The sequence below is a fragment of the Peromyscus eremicus genome, chromosome 5 (genome assembly GCF_949786415.1).
Source record: "Peromyscus eremicus chromosome 5, PerEre_H2_v1, whole genome shotgun sequence".
In the NCBI taxonomy this organism is placed as follows: Eukaryota; Metazoa; Chordata; class Mammalia; order Rodentia; family Cricetidae; genus Peromyscus; species Peromyscus eremicus.
In genome coordinates this window covers 38,572,863-38,587,821 of record NC_081420.1, presented here as the reverse complement: position 1 = coordinate 38,587,821, position 14,959 = coordinate 38,572,863, and the positions used below count along the sequence as shown (strand labels likewise).

Genomic DNA, 14,959 nt, shown 5'->3' with positions numbered 1-14,959 from the left:
GATCCCCATGCGCCTCGTGAGCAAGCTTTTGAAGAAGAGAAAGGCCAAAACCCTGTGAGCAGTAACAGGAGCAATGTCTTCCTTCATTTTCCAGAGAACGTCCTTTTCACTAAATCCCCGTTAAGCAAATGAGACTCGTACTAATCGAAGAATCCTGGGTTTGAATAGAATCTTCAAAGCTACACATCAGGACTTGGGGGTGATATGGTTCAGAGTTATAGCGCTTGGCTAGTATGCACTAGAGCAGTGGTTCTCAACCTGTGGGTCGCGATCTTTTTGGGGTCAAACAATCCATTCACAGGGGTCGCCTATCAGACGTCCTGCATACCAAATATTTACATTACAATTCATAACAGTAGCAAAATTACAGTTATGGACTAGCAACAAAAATAACTTCATGGTAAGGGGTCAACACAACGTGAGGAACTGTATTAGAAGGTCTTGGCATTAGGAAGGTTGAGAACCACTGCATTAGGACCCTGGTCAGTCTTTACTAAGGAAGAGGGAAGGGGGCTATGCCCAGGATCCATTCTTGCCTAAAACCTTCACTGCTCGACTTTAGAAGTGGGCCTGCTCTAAACAACTCTAATAAGTTCTGGGATCAATCCAGGCAACAGAAGATATCATCATTTGAAGATTTTATATGCCATGAGTCAGTCACAGCTCTTGGAGGCCAGGCAAAGAAACAAAGCAATACACATGAAAAATGTCAAGGTAAGCGTGGGCAGCGTTGCTGGTCATGAGAATGAATGTAGGATGCAGAAAGCCTGAGAGAAACAACCTAAGAGGAGAAGATAGTTCTTTTGTCTGGTGGTTCAGAGATCAGTCCATGACCACTGAAGTTCATTGGGGGTCAGAGATCGGAACAGTATAGCAGGGAATACATGGAGGAGCACATCTGTAACTACTTCTTGGTAGCCAGGAAGAAGTGGAGAGAGCCAGGGTACCAGTACCTGGATCCTTTGATGAGTCAATCTCTGTTATACACACTGAACTGTCCGAATGTGTGCCTGTGTTCTAGTTATGGGGGAAACACTATCCTTATTCCCATTTTAAGCCAAAGGAGCTGGAGCAGACAGAGACTATCACCTTGTATAGCAAGAATGGGCTTTCCATGTGATCCTGGTGCTGGCCCCTTCATCTCCCTTTCTGCTTCCTGACTGACGTGTGGTGAGCATCTCTGCTCCACCATGCTTTCTGCATTCCCACAGCAAGCACAGCAGCACATGGCAGAGCTGGAGTTCTGACCCAGGTGCTCTAGCTACACTTCTGGGGTGCTTCCTGCTACTCACCCCAGATTCTAATCTTCTCCTGAGAGCCAGATTCCTCAGGCACTGGCAGACATGGAACCACAAACAAGTCACAGAAGAGTAAAGCCTTATGAAGCAAATAGACACACAGGTCATCAGCAGCCAGAGGGATGAGTGGTACCCTGAGAAAAAGGTGGAGTTCCTATCGGTGAGTCAGACTGCCTTCCCGCCTCTATCCCTCTGGTCGTGGCTTGGTCTCTGCCACTGTCACCATCCTCCTCTGTCTGCCTGGGTCCAGATGCAGACCTCTCAGTCTTTGTCCCTCCTCACTGTCTCCCAATTCTTCCCTCAGACCCCCTCTCTGCCACTGCGGCCATTATTCCCACCAGATCTCTTCCTGGCCTGCTCCAACCTCTTCCTTCCTCTGCATTCTACACCTGCGGTAGCCCTTTCGTCCCCAACCCTTTCTCTAAAGGTCGCTCTAGATCCTGGGTTGTCTTTATGCCTTCTGAGAAGACCAACAGACACTGATCATAGAAGAAATACTGCATTTCAGGAGAGAATTTCATCTGCAACACAGTCACAGAGAAACGTGAACAACGCATAAACGGAAATGAAGAGATGCCTTTGGACATCAATGAGCAGCACACAGGTAATTAAGCACTTACAAGGTCCCCTGTGTGCACCTCATTAAGAAGTCTTGAAAACCAATCTCCAAACACGCACTTAAGCAACTGGAACAGGGAAGCATATGGCATTGCTAGCCTTCCCACCCTGTGGCTACACTTGGGGATAAACACCTCCTTCCACCAGCCACCAAGCTCTGCCGAACTGTGGGTCCTCTCCCGCCACGCCCCTTCCACAGGTGCTATCACAAGGTATGGGCTGAGTATTAAATAGTATTAGTCATTTAAACATAAAAGAGATGGAAAAGAAAAGCAAAACCACACATTCGCCTTTGAGGGAGGACCATTTCTTGGTCACAGGAAGACATGACGTTTTCTAATGATTACTCTGCCTTCACCCTGGAACTTCACAGGCTCACAATCTGTGGCCTAGTGTGTCAACTTCCTATCTTTACAAGGATGTGTGGCCATGCTGTGTAAGTACACAGCAACCTTTTGAAGTTGGACACAGTTCAAAATAAGTTGTTTGAAAAGAAATGCATCCATGAGGAAGCCCTGGCTTTGAAGGAAGACAGACAAGCCATGAAAGATTTGTGCTGGCTGGTCCTACTTTCTGAGAGCTAGCTCCAGTCTCCAGAGTCATGTGGAAGTTCTCAGAAAAACTATAACAAAGTAGAAGTGAAATAGAGCCGATCTTTCAGCACCGGAGAGCACAGTGGGTCTGGAGAGCACATGGGCCCTCTTATTTCAAGACTGAAAGCTACAGACACTACCATTCTGAAGCATGCCTCTTCCTTTACCGGCACAAACTGAGTCAATAAATGAGGCTCCAGCCAAGCTGGGAAGCCCCATCCATGCAGTTTCCAAACTGCCCCAAGATGTAGCCCCAGAGGATTTGCAGGCACAGGTATGGACTCCACCTTCATGGGAACAGCCAGGAGCATACTCATGGGGAGATGTGCTTGAGTAACCCTTCACCTTGGTGTGACCACACACCTCACAGAACCAACTTAAGGGAAGAGGCTGAGTTGGGCTTACAGCTCAAGGTGCTACAGTCCCTTGAGGCAGGGAAGGCGCTACGGGAGGAGCATGTGGCTAGCTGGTAGCACTGTGTCGTAGGCAGGGAGCAGAGCAGGCCTCATGCAGTAACCCAAGCAGTGGGCTCCTAAGACACCCTAAAGTTCCACAACCTTCCCCAACAGCACCGTACACTGGGGACCAAGTGTTTGACCACATGTTCTTCATGCTCAAACCAAAACCACCTCAATGACCAGGACTTCCATCATGGTCAAACCTCCTCATTTCAGAGGACATTTCCGGTGTTGGCACCGAGAATCTTGTCAGGAACCCAGGTCAACCTACATGCTTGGATTTGGGCCTCAGAAAAATCTTGGATTGAAATTCGGGTTCTCTCACTTTCTTCCACAAAGCTGACACGTCCAGCAGATGAGAGGTTGCGGACAGTGTCAGGTGAGGAAATGAGGCTCCTGAAATGAGACACTCAGGCACGAACAGCCACCCCAGGACCATGATGAGGAGACAGCAGTTGACAGCAGAGTGTCGCTCCAGCACCTAGCACACGCTTGCTGAACACAAGCTTTCCTTACCAATCTTTCTTTAGGTCTCAAGGGGTAAGCAGGCCCACTCCCTCAGTTTTGTTCAACAAAACAAAACCCACAAAGACACTAAGGCAAACCCTAAGCTGAAATTTTCTGTCAATACACAAGTTTTGACCTTGAAGGAGAAGAATTTTCTTGCAAAGTTAAAAAAGAAATGAGGAAAGGTAACGTGATAACTCACACCTGTAATCACACTTGGGGGCTGAGGCAGAAGAATCACTGTCACTTCCAGACTTGAGCTACTGAGTAAGAGACCTTGACTATAAGACACCAGGGGAGTGGAGTATGGAGAGCATACACACTTAGTCAGGGGACCCTCCCCACCAAGAGCAAAGCTATCACTGCCCTCCAGCCCCAAAGACACATTCTCCCACAGAGGCTTAGTGTGCACCCCACAGGGCCAACTTGAATGAGTTTCATCTGATCTTCATGGAAAGGCAAGCACCAGCCCCTTTCTTCTAAAGGAATTCCAATCAAAGTCTCACTCGGCAGTACTTTCTAAAAACTCTGCACACTGTTAAAGCACACGGCTCACAGCCATGCCTCCATTTTCTTACAGGGGCGATGCGCTCTGAGGTGGACCCCGGAACTCCCTCCAACACTAATAAAAATGTTACCCTTTTAACTTCATTGACTAAATCCACGCTCATGCGGGTGGCAAGCTGAACACTCAACAGGGTCCTACACTCTGAGGCATCCTGTAAATTCCAAGCAAACCAAATGATAAAAGTCGTTTCCCTCTCTTCCAAATCCCCAGCCCCTTGGGCATCCTCTGCAAGCCGTGTGTGATCCACCACACACACCTGAGTAAGGGGCATGGGCAAGCGGTGAGACCACTGAGCGACAGATACTGAGAGATTCCTGCAAGGTCACATGGGTTTTAAGGCTCTTAGCACCACACACGCTTTCTAGCTGAGGCAGGAGGACACTTTACCCAAAAGGAACATCAGAAATGCTTCAAGGTAGGGCCACCCCAGATCCTAAGTCCTTTTTTTTTTTTTGGTTTTTCGAGACAGGGTTTCTCTGTGTAGCTTTGGAGCCTGTCCTGGAACTCACTCTGTAGCCCAGGCTAGCCTCGAACTCACAGAGATCCGCCTGCCTCTGCCTCCCGAGTACTGGGATTAAAGGCGTGCGCCACCACTGCCCGGCTCCAAGTCCCTTTCAAAATGGAAGCATCATTCTTGACTGGCAATTGTGGGTTCTCCCGTCACTACTAAGTGTTCTCACTATACAATACAGCCTGGCACAGGATTCACCAACTGTAGTCCCTATGGCAAAAGCATACATCCATCTCATTTGTGGAGTGTGGTAGGGACTGCTGCTTATTTGGTTTCATTTTTAGTTTTAGGAGATGAAGCCTTGCTATGTCGCCCAGGTTGGCCTCGAGCTTGCAAGTTTCCTACCTCCTAAGGCAGTTGCGAGCTACCCCATGAGATGGCTCAGCAGTTGAGGGCACTTGCTGCTCTTCTAGCAATAGTAGGCCTTGTTCATAGTCAGGTCACTCAGCTAGCTTATCCACTCAGGTTAAATCTAGACACATCTCATCTCAGCCTAACTGCATTATAGTCACACTATAAATTGAATTATAACTGAATTTTAAACAGTGTAATGTGTCTGGGTCCCTGTGTCCAGCTTCATACTTTTGTAAATAGGGTTGTTGGGTTTTTTATTTTTGTTTTTGTTTTTTTGAGACAACATTTCTCTGTGTAACATCACTGGCTGTCCAGGAACTCACTTTGTAGACAAGGCTTGCCCCAAACTCACAGAGATCCGCCTGCCTCTGCCTCCCGAGTGCTAGGATTAAAGGCGTGCGCCACCATACCTGCCTGGCTCAGTTTTACTGGTATATAACCACAGCAGTTTGTAAAATATATCATCCATGGCATTTAAAAAAATTAAATTATGTGTACTTAGATGTGTCCACATGGGGGCATGCACACGTGAGTTCAAGTGCACAAGGGGGTCAGAAGAGGGTGTCAGATCCCCTGGAGCTGGAGTCAGAGGCAATTATATGCCATCTGATATGGATGCTGGGTCTAGCAGTGTCCGGCTGTGACTCCAGCGTCAGTATTTACTATTTCTACGACCTTGAGGCAAATTACTAAACCTTTGCTGTGCCTCAGTTTCTTTTGTGACTGAGCAATAAACCCAACCTCAAGAGGCTAAAACAAGAGGAACAGTGACTTTGAAGCCAGTCTATACTACGTAGTGAGAACCTGTCTCAAAACAAATAATGTGGGGGGGGGGGGGATCAACCCAAGGGTAGGGAAGGTGGCTCAGTGGGTAAAGTGTCTGCCATCAAATAAAAGCATGAAGAATGGAGTTAAATGCCAGGCAGACACAGCAGCCAACCTGTGACCCCAGTGCTTTGAAGATCTCTGATCCACAGAACAAAATGACTAACCGCACTAGCTGGATAAGTGAGCTCCGGGTTCAAGTGAGAGACCCTGACTCAATATGTACAGGAGAGAACGAATCAAGGAAGACGCCTGAAACCAACTTGTGGCCTTCACATACATGCATACATACACACACACACACTGTGCACACAAACAATTAAGAATTTTACAATTCTTATCTGTGTTTCATAGAGCTGTAAGGGTTAAATGAGCTAATACACAAAGTGCTCAAAGGAATTCTGTTCTATGGGACATGTTAATAGTGTCTGTCTATATTGTTATAATTGAATTTATAGTATAACCATAATGTAATGAAACTGAGGGGAGAGGCATCTAGATTTAGCCTGAGTGAATAAGCTAGTCGGGTAAACCAACTGTGAACAGTTTTAATGTCTCTGGAAGAGCAGCAGGTGCACTTAACTGCTGGGCTATCTCAGCACCCACAGTTGGTAGCTCACAGCTGCCTGTAACTCAGGCTCCAGAGGAATCTGATACCCTCTTCTGGCCTACACAAGCAATGCAAATACACAGAGTACATATATGTACTCAGACACACACACAACACATAAATCTTTTTTTTCACTTAAAAAAAAAATACACTACCTGGGGGGCACTCACCAACCTAAGACAGAGCGCCTGTGTGGCCTGGGCAGGTGTCTCCATGACAGGTAAGGTGACCTGCTGACATCCCAAGCAACCTAAGTCAGAAGCTCATTTTTTAGTAAAAGGGGGACCTGTAGGGCCCTGGCCCCCGTTTTGGGTAACTGTTGCCTTGCTTGCTGACCTTGACCTTGATATACTCCCTATGCTAATTCCCTGCCAGGTTCCACCCTCCTGAATGCTTAAGGGAAGTTCCTTGTCTATGTATCCTGCATAATGGGCGTTAACAGCTTAGATGCAAGATTGTAAAACATCCATAGCGAACTTCTGCCCTCCGGGGTTCTCCCATTGTGCTGTAAGCCTGTATTTAAGACCTCCTCCCTCCTTCAATAAACGGCATTCGGCATTTAAAAAAACACAAAAACAAAAAAACACTAATTATATCAGCTTAATTGAGAGAGAAAGAGGGATTGAACTTGTCTGTAATCAAGGAACTTGGGGAAAGAAGGGCCATGAGTATAAGGCCAGTCTGGGCTGCACTATGAGATACTGTTATTCATGAATGAATGAAGTGAATGAGTGAATGAATGTTGAAATGAGTTTCTAAGTTACATTCCAGAATTCTGAACCCATTGCTTAGGCCCTCTCTGGGCTTCCCTGCCCTTGGTGTATGTGGACTTCTAGGAATAACAGGCCCCTGGTGGTAAATGTTTGCTAAAAGGATGTCACTCCCATGGTCCCGATCCTGCAGAAAGGGGCAAGAGGCCGCTGAGGTCAGCTTCTATTCTGGTGCCCGGCGCCAGCAAAGGCTGTGTGCTCTAACACCTGTGCAAATCCTTTCTTCCTGCCTGGTTATTTCTGCTTACACAGAAATGGAATGTTTACACACGGCTTGTCAGACATAATCGCTCCATTCTTCCTGCTATCCCATTACTGCGAGCTGAAAGAAGTCAAGCATGCAGGAGACAAACCAGCTGAACCTTTCCCCACAGGTGAGCATGCGCCTCCTTCAAAACAGTATCAATGCTGGGTGCTTTTCCGGTTTATTTTAATGGACAGGTTTTCTATGTAACACTGCCTGGCATAGAATTCACTGTGTATGCCAGGCTGGCCTCAAACTACCACAATTGTCCTGTCTTTGCCTCTTGAGTACTCAGATTACGGGCGTGAACCACTATGTCCAATCGGTTCTTAATGTAATTATACATTATATCCTCTTTTCAAAATACCAGGTGATACAAAATTCTGTAATTTAACACATGATTTTTTTAGTGACATTTTTAAAGACAGAGGAGTAGTACAATGTTTTTAATTACAGTGCCCTAGTAGTGACACATAGTCAGAAACAGGCCTTCTTTTAAAGTGTCTTAGGGCTGGAGGGATGGCCCAGAAGTTAAGAGCACTTAACACTCTTTTCAAAGGGCCAAAAGTCCAGCTCTCAACACTCACGTCAGGTGGCTCACAAGCAGCTGTAACTCCAGCTCTGAATGATCCACCACAAACAAACAGCAACAATGAATGATGAACAGGAATCCGGACCAAGTTAAATTCTCAGGAATCCAAACCAAGTTCACTTCTCCTGCTAATGCCCCCTCATCAGCTACCTAGCTTCTTCTGAACTCCATGGATACACACACACACACACACACACACACACACACACACACACACCCATGTGCACATAAAAAACAAACAAATAAATAGAGGCATTATGATCACAGGCACTAGAATGGGACCTTCTTAGGCCCAGGGTGAAGGTAAATCAAAGGCCAAGCTCTAGGCCCAGGTCAGAGGGTTCATATGGAAGCTTCATGAGGAGGCACTTGGCCTGCATGGCAGCATTTCTGGCCAAACCGGCCAGTACCTTCTGACTCTCTAGACAAAAGCAAGCTTGTGCGAGAAGTCCTTCCAGCTGAATCAACTGTCATCATTTGCCCTTGTCCAACCCTCTCCAGATCCACATCCCATGCAAGAGTCCTCCATCCTGTGTATCACATCCGGCAAGGGCCAGGCCATGCAAGATCACTCCAAAGGACAGACAGTAACAGTGACAGCCCACAACTGTGGCCAGTGCACGCCTCGGGAGAGCACGTCCTCAGACAAAAGGAACGATGATGACAGCTAACAACTGGACAAGTGCAGGACAGGAACGTGAAGTGTCATTTGTCTTTGTGTCATTCTACCGCCACACACACCCTCCCCCACCCACTTACAGGATTTCAACTTCACAACCTGTGTGTGGCCAGCCCACAGAGGCACAGGCATCCCTTCTTCCCTTTTGTCCTGTTAGAATAATCAAATGAAAAACGTGTGTGTGTGTGTGTGTGTGTGTGTGTGTGTGTGTGTGTGTGTTTTCTTTCCTTCCTCAGAGCAAAGCTACAAAACAGTCTCCCACTTTGCAAAAGTGCAGGTGGCTCAGAGCACAAGGACCTGACTCTACCTAATATTATTATAAAGTAGAGATGGAGGAGTGAGAATGTGCACTCATTCCAGAGAAGAGAAACGGAGAGGGGGATATGGCAGCAGCCAGGAACAACGAACATGGGATGGAATTCCAAGTTGAATTCTCCTGGTAATGCTCACTCGCTGGCTACCAAACCACTTTCAAACTCTTCCAGCATTCTCTGACCTCTAAGGTGCCTTTAGAGCAGGTGAGAGGATTAACTCAGTTGGGGCACTAAAGACCAGGTGCTTTCCTACATACTCCAGCTGACTTCACACGTGGCACCAAGACCCGGCACCACTCTGCCTTTGCGGCCCACATATGTCCTCAGGAACAATGGTGCCTCCATTCACACAGAATACTACATCCTGAAGATGAGCCACCCTAGTACGAATTCTGACTCACTACAAAACCTCGCAAGCAGCCGGGCGGTGGTGGCGCACACCTTTAACCCCAGCACTCGGGCAGCAGAGGCAGGCGGATCTCTGTGAGTTCGAGGCCAGCCTGGTCTCCAAAGCAAGTTCCAGGAAAGGCGCAAAGCTACACAGAGAAACCCTGTCTCGAAAAAACCAAAAAAAAAACTCGCAAGCATGGGATTTTTAGGAAGCTGTATCTCTGTGCCCTGCTCTCCCGATTGTAGAACTAAGGGCCACACTGCACACCTCGGTGAGGTTGTCACAAGGACGAACACGAAGTGTTCAAAATGTGGGCTCTTCCTCCATGTGGTCTTCCCATCCCTCGACCTCCTCAACCATCCCACCACGCCCTGGCCTGGGCTGGTTATTACTTCAAACTGCCCACCTCTAAGATCTCCCTTCTGTTTCTGTGGCATGATGCTTGGGCTCAACCTACAACTTCAAAGGTTCCGACTGTTCTGCTGTCATCTCCCGGCTACCTTGAGGAGTGCTAACTCAGGCATCCTTCTTTCTGCCGCCTCCTTCTCCTCCCCTTCTAGGAGTGGGAGTATGGTCATGCCATCATAAGAGCTCGGAACATCTTCACCTTCACAGGACTGCCAAGCCATAAATAAAGTATGGCTTCCCTTCCCCAGAGTGCTATCCATGCACGCTGCACAGCTCTTGCAGGACCCTTCAGCTTCCTTCCCCATTTTAACACAGCTTTTCAGAACAGGTTTGTATCCTCAGTCGGAGGTTTGGGTACAAAATCACTACTCTGGTGTTCAAAATTGGCTTCTCTCCCGTACCTCAACAGAAATTCCTCTTGCAGAATTCTTGATCAACTTTCTGTTGCCTAGGTTGGTCTTGAATTCCTCAACTCCAGCCACCCCAACCTTAGTTTCCAGAGCATGGGGGTTACAGGCTTACTACACCACACCCTGCTTTTAAATGCGCCCCCTTCCCACTGCTGGCTCATCCCACCCCCCAACTCACATTCCAACCTAAAGGACATCTCTAAAGAAGAACCTGAGACTCATATGTCCCTGTCACAGGCTCCCAGAACAATCGGAATGTTGGGATTGTGTATGTTTTATCTGCCAACCTTACCAGACCATAGGGTATGTGGGAAGAGGAAAAGGCTGTGTCCTCTTCATTCAGTGCCCCCATGGTACCTGGCACACAGCCAGCCTGCTGGCATCTCTGCCTCATGAACGCTCACCTTTCTTCCTTGCTTTATTTCCAGCAGCAAAAATTCTAGATTCTAGAAGGGGAGAAGTTGCTACACCTGTGATTCTGATTATTTTTATTTCATGTGTATGAGAGTATTCTTCCTGAATGCATGTCTGGGGTGTGCAATGCCGGGGGAGTTCAGATCCCTGGAGCTTGCAGACAGCTGGGAGTCACCACGTGGGTCTAAGAATTGAACTCGGGTCCTCCGGAAAAGCAGCCATTGCTCTCAACCACTGAGCCATCTCTCCAGCTCCTGTGAATCTAATTATAAAATCTGAGTTCTGTCTAACACCATCCTCTGCCTACCATGTAACTAATACATCCTTCTGAGTTAATAATCATATTCCATAAGGAAAAGACCAGAAAATCTGCTGTTTCCAACTTACCTGCACCCTCTTCAAACACATCTACTAGCTGTCCAAAGAGGAGGAACAAGGAAAAGAGACTAGCAGAGGAGAGCTACGGGTGGAGCACTGCTGTCTGCCTACTGCCTACGGTGCCCAAAGACCGACCACACAGCTCCAGCCTTCCCACTGCCCAGGGGCTGCGACGTCACTTCCGCAATGGATGAGGGTTCAGGGAAACCCACTTTAATAAAAGCTTTCAGATGTCTGCTCATAGAAGTAAATGATGTATGAAGGATGGGTCGGGAGAAAAGATTTTATAGGAAATATAAAAATTACCATGTATTATTTTAGTGACAATTGATAGATGATTTAAATACTACAGAAGCCATCTTTGAAAGCCAGGGCACAGAGTTGAGCCTGTTTGCACTCAAGAGATGGAAGCAGAAAGATTATCAAGTATGAGAGTATCCTGGGTTACACGGCAAATCCAGGGCAGCCAGAACTACACAGAGAAAATTTATCTCAAAATCACAAAGAAAGAGAGGCATGGTGGAAAGGCATACTAAGGAGGAGGGGGCGGGGTTTGTTTGTTTGTTTGTTTGTTTGTTTTTTAAAGATGGCATAATTTTTCTTCCTCGGAGCTACATAAAGAAGTGTTTTGCTCAGGGAACAGAGAAATCATCATTCCTCTATTACGGCCACTAAGTGTCCTGCCAAATGGGCAGAATTTTTGAAATCAAACTGTTTGCATCTGAGGGAAGAAGTTAAAAGTTGCAAGGCTTCTGCACCAACTCTGCTACCAGCCCTGCCTCTGCCTCCCTTCTGAGTGGGGAGGAGCAGAAAATAGGTGACTCTTCCTTCTTTAATGCCCCAACCCTTCCCAAAGTGTCCCCTCTGTGCTGGCAGCAGACCAGATGCTCAACCTGGCATCCACGACTTCCCATGGTCAGGGAATGGCTTCCAACTCTATAAACTGCAGAGCAGATCCTTCCCCACTGCCTCTATCTACGGATCTGTAATAACCTGGCTCCGACTCTTCTGCATCCCCCAGGATGCTTGGTGTGATGGATACAGCCAACAAGAAACTGAGCAGACCTCCAGCCCCACCTCCCACCCCCCACTCCCACCCCCGCCGCTACCCCTCCCATTCTCCCCACATTCCACACCAGGAACCCTGGGTGAACCCCCTTCTTCCTGAGCCCATGAGAGAGAAGGAGAACTTAGGTCTCCCGCAGAGGCAGACAGAAAAAAATGGCCTGAAACCAGAGCAAAGGCAGTGTGGGCAGAAGCCAGCTTCTGCCTGGGGATGCTCCTTACCAGGAGGTGGCTTGAGCTTTTCTCTCTTGCAAATAATGGATTTAAATTTGTAGGAACCTTTGTTTCCAAAACAACAGATTCCCCTTCAAACCAGGAGTAGTGGCACACCTCTGTAATCCCAGCACTTAGGAGGAAAACAGGAGAAGATTCCACTTTTAAAATCATCTCTCACCTCCCAAGGGGGCGAGGGGGGGGCGGGGGGGGCAAACAAACAAAAAACAAAATAGTCACTTCAGTATGCTTGATCTATTCCATTTTCTTTCTGGGCCATGGTGAAATATGATCAAAGTCAATATTAAATATTTAAGAAAATAGTTTATTCATTCAACAAACAAATAATTACTCTGTGGCTGCACGGTGCTAGACACTAAATAGTAAAGGATGCAAGCTCTGCCTTCCAGTGGCTCATATTCTACTGGAGTGGAGACACATTATAGGCGAATAAGACGTGGGTCCATGACTAGTGGTAAGTGAAACGGAGAAACACGTGGCATTGGGGAAACAGGGCTAACAATGATGGCGTACCTGTAACCCCCGAACTCAGCCACGGCATGAGCACTGCCACAAGCTTAAGGCCAGCCTGGGCTACACAGCAAGTTTCAGGCCAGCTGACCTACATAGTGGGGGGGGGGGGAGGAGAAGAGAGAGAAAGAGGGGGGAGCCCTTACAGTCTGGGTGATGGGAACAGAGGATGCCAGGCTGGTGAGACCCCACAGGGGGATCTTGGGTAGGAGTGGTCCAAGCAGAGAAAACAGAGTATGTGCTCAGTGGAGGCTGAAGCAGAGCTTTTGGCAGCTGGAAGACAAAAGCTAGAGCGCTCAGGAGGCTGCAACTGGGGCCCAGAGGTCTGGGGCCTGAGACCGCTGACCACACTCTGTCCCCACTGGTGACCGCGGTGGCTGCCAACCAGAAAGTGGGCCGGAGGGCAGAGCGTATCCAGGTGGACTCAGTTAGGAGGCCGCTGCTCCATTCAGAAGAGGGTCGACAACAGCAGGCGTGTGATGGAGAGAGGCATCTTAAGACTCTGTGCAGTAAAAATGGAGCCCAACTGGTTTTGGTGATGGAAAGTACTTGAAACTAAGATTTATTTCACCAAAAGTTGCCAGTTTGGCTTATACTCGTGAAATAATTATATAACAACTTAAGATGACATGTGACTCCAGGCCTTCTAGATTGATCGAGATAAAGTCTTACCTAATAAAGCAAGAAGACTGTGCAGAGTTGGTTGATGGGCTCATTGTTGAAACAGCATCTCACTCCGGCCCAGGTTGGCCTGTAGTTGAGACTGGCTCAAGCTGACAAGGATCTTCCTGCCTCAGCCCCCTAAATGCTAGAATTACCATTAGGAGCCCCCACACCTAGCTAGGCAAGGAAATCTTTACAGAAAAAGTGCAACTTCAAAGCAAACTGGTCCAGCAAGAAGTCTCAGGTAGTAATGGCACCTGCCACCGACCCTGATGACCTGAGTTTGATCTCTGCAGCCCACAGGGAAAAAGAACCAAGTTGCCTCTGATGCCCACACATGCACCTATATACATGCGTGCAAATACATACATTCACACAAATAAATAGGCGAGTGTAATAAAAATTTGCCTTAATAAAAGCAAAGAACTCATTCCAGGGTTTTTCAAATATCCTCTGAAGCTTTAGCACAACAGCGACATCCTTCTTCTGAATAGAGGAGAATGGTTCTTTCTATCAGAATGATGCCCAACCTCCATCCTGCCCCTTCATCATTTCAAAATAATAATAAACCAGATGTTTAATTCTAAAGAGTAACTTGGAGGAGGAAAAGGGCAAGGCTGTCTTTTTACACTCTCCATTCTTCTAGAACACTGCTCTCACAGAACTTTCCACCAATGTCCTGTTTGTGGATATCCTGACACATAATCCACTGGCCACATGTGGGTAGAGTAAGTATATAAGCATTTGCAATGTGACTAGAGTAACTGAGGGTTTTATTTACATTCTTTGAAGTTAACATGGGCCTTGTGGCGGATAGTTACCATATTAGACCTCCATATTACCTCCAGAAAAAAATTCCACCACGCATTCATGAATTACTTTTCAAGTGTCCTACTTAACACTAACTGTCAACTTGACATCCTAGAATCACCTAGAAAGAATCACAATTGAGTAATTGCCTTTATCAGGCTGGCCTGTGGCATGTCCATGAGGGGCTGTCTTGATTATTAATGATGTGGGAGGGCCCGCCCACTGTGGGTAGTGCCATTCCCCTGGCAGGTGGTCCTGGAGTACATGAGGAAGGCAGCTGAGCATAAGCCTGTGAGTGAGCCAGCAAGCAGGATTCCTCCATGGTTTCTGCCCTGACTTCCCTTGAGAGTGGGCCTGTAAGCTGAAGTAAACCATTACTTCCCCTCCAAGTTGCTTTTGGTCCTGGTATTTGTCACAGTAACAAAACACAAACTAGAATAAGTAAACATAATCAATTTATAAGCTCTAAAAGGCCATGTTCTATTTTATTACCATCAAAGTCTCCTGTTTTGCACACAAGTGGTTTAAGATGCACTTTCCTAGTATTTATGCAAGTCTACTATATTCCAGGCCATCCTTTACTCTAGCAATATCATTCAGATAAGATTTCCTCCCCTAATCTGGATTCAATGCTAACATATTGCATGCCGCATGAAAATAAAGACTTAAGAGCTGTCCTCCCAGCTCTAGGTTAAAGGCCCTTCACAGCATCAGCATCTCATCTTTCCTCCTCCG

At 47.1% G+C, this 14,959-nt stretch overlaps 1 protein-coding gene and 1 long non-coding RNA gene across 3 annotated transcripts in view; one reads left to right on the top strand and one right to left on the bottom strand.

Annotated features, from left to right (window-relative positions):
• Window positions 1-14,959, bottom strand: part of Carmil1 (capping protein regulator and myosin 1 linker 1) — a 294,654-nt gene that overhangs the window by 177,227 nt on the left and 102,468 nt on the right. The window lies entirely within an intron of this gene.
• On the top strand, window positions 515-8,799 carry LOC131911275 (uncharacterized). The gene is made up of 5 exons (XR_009379320.1): window positions 515-714; window positions 1,323-1,458; window positions 1,726-1,902; window positions 7,365-7,486; window positions 8,450-8,799. It is a non-coding gene; the product is annotated as an uncharacterized LOC131911275 (long non-coding RNA).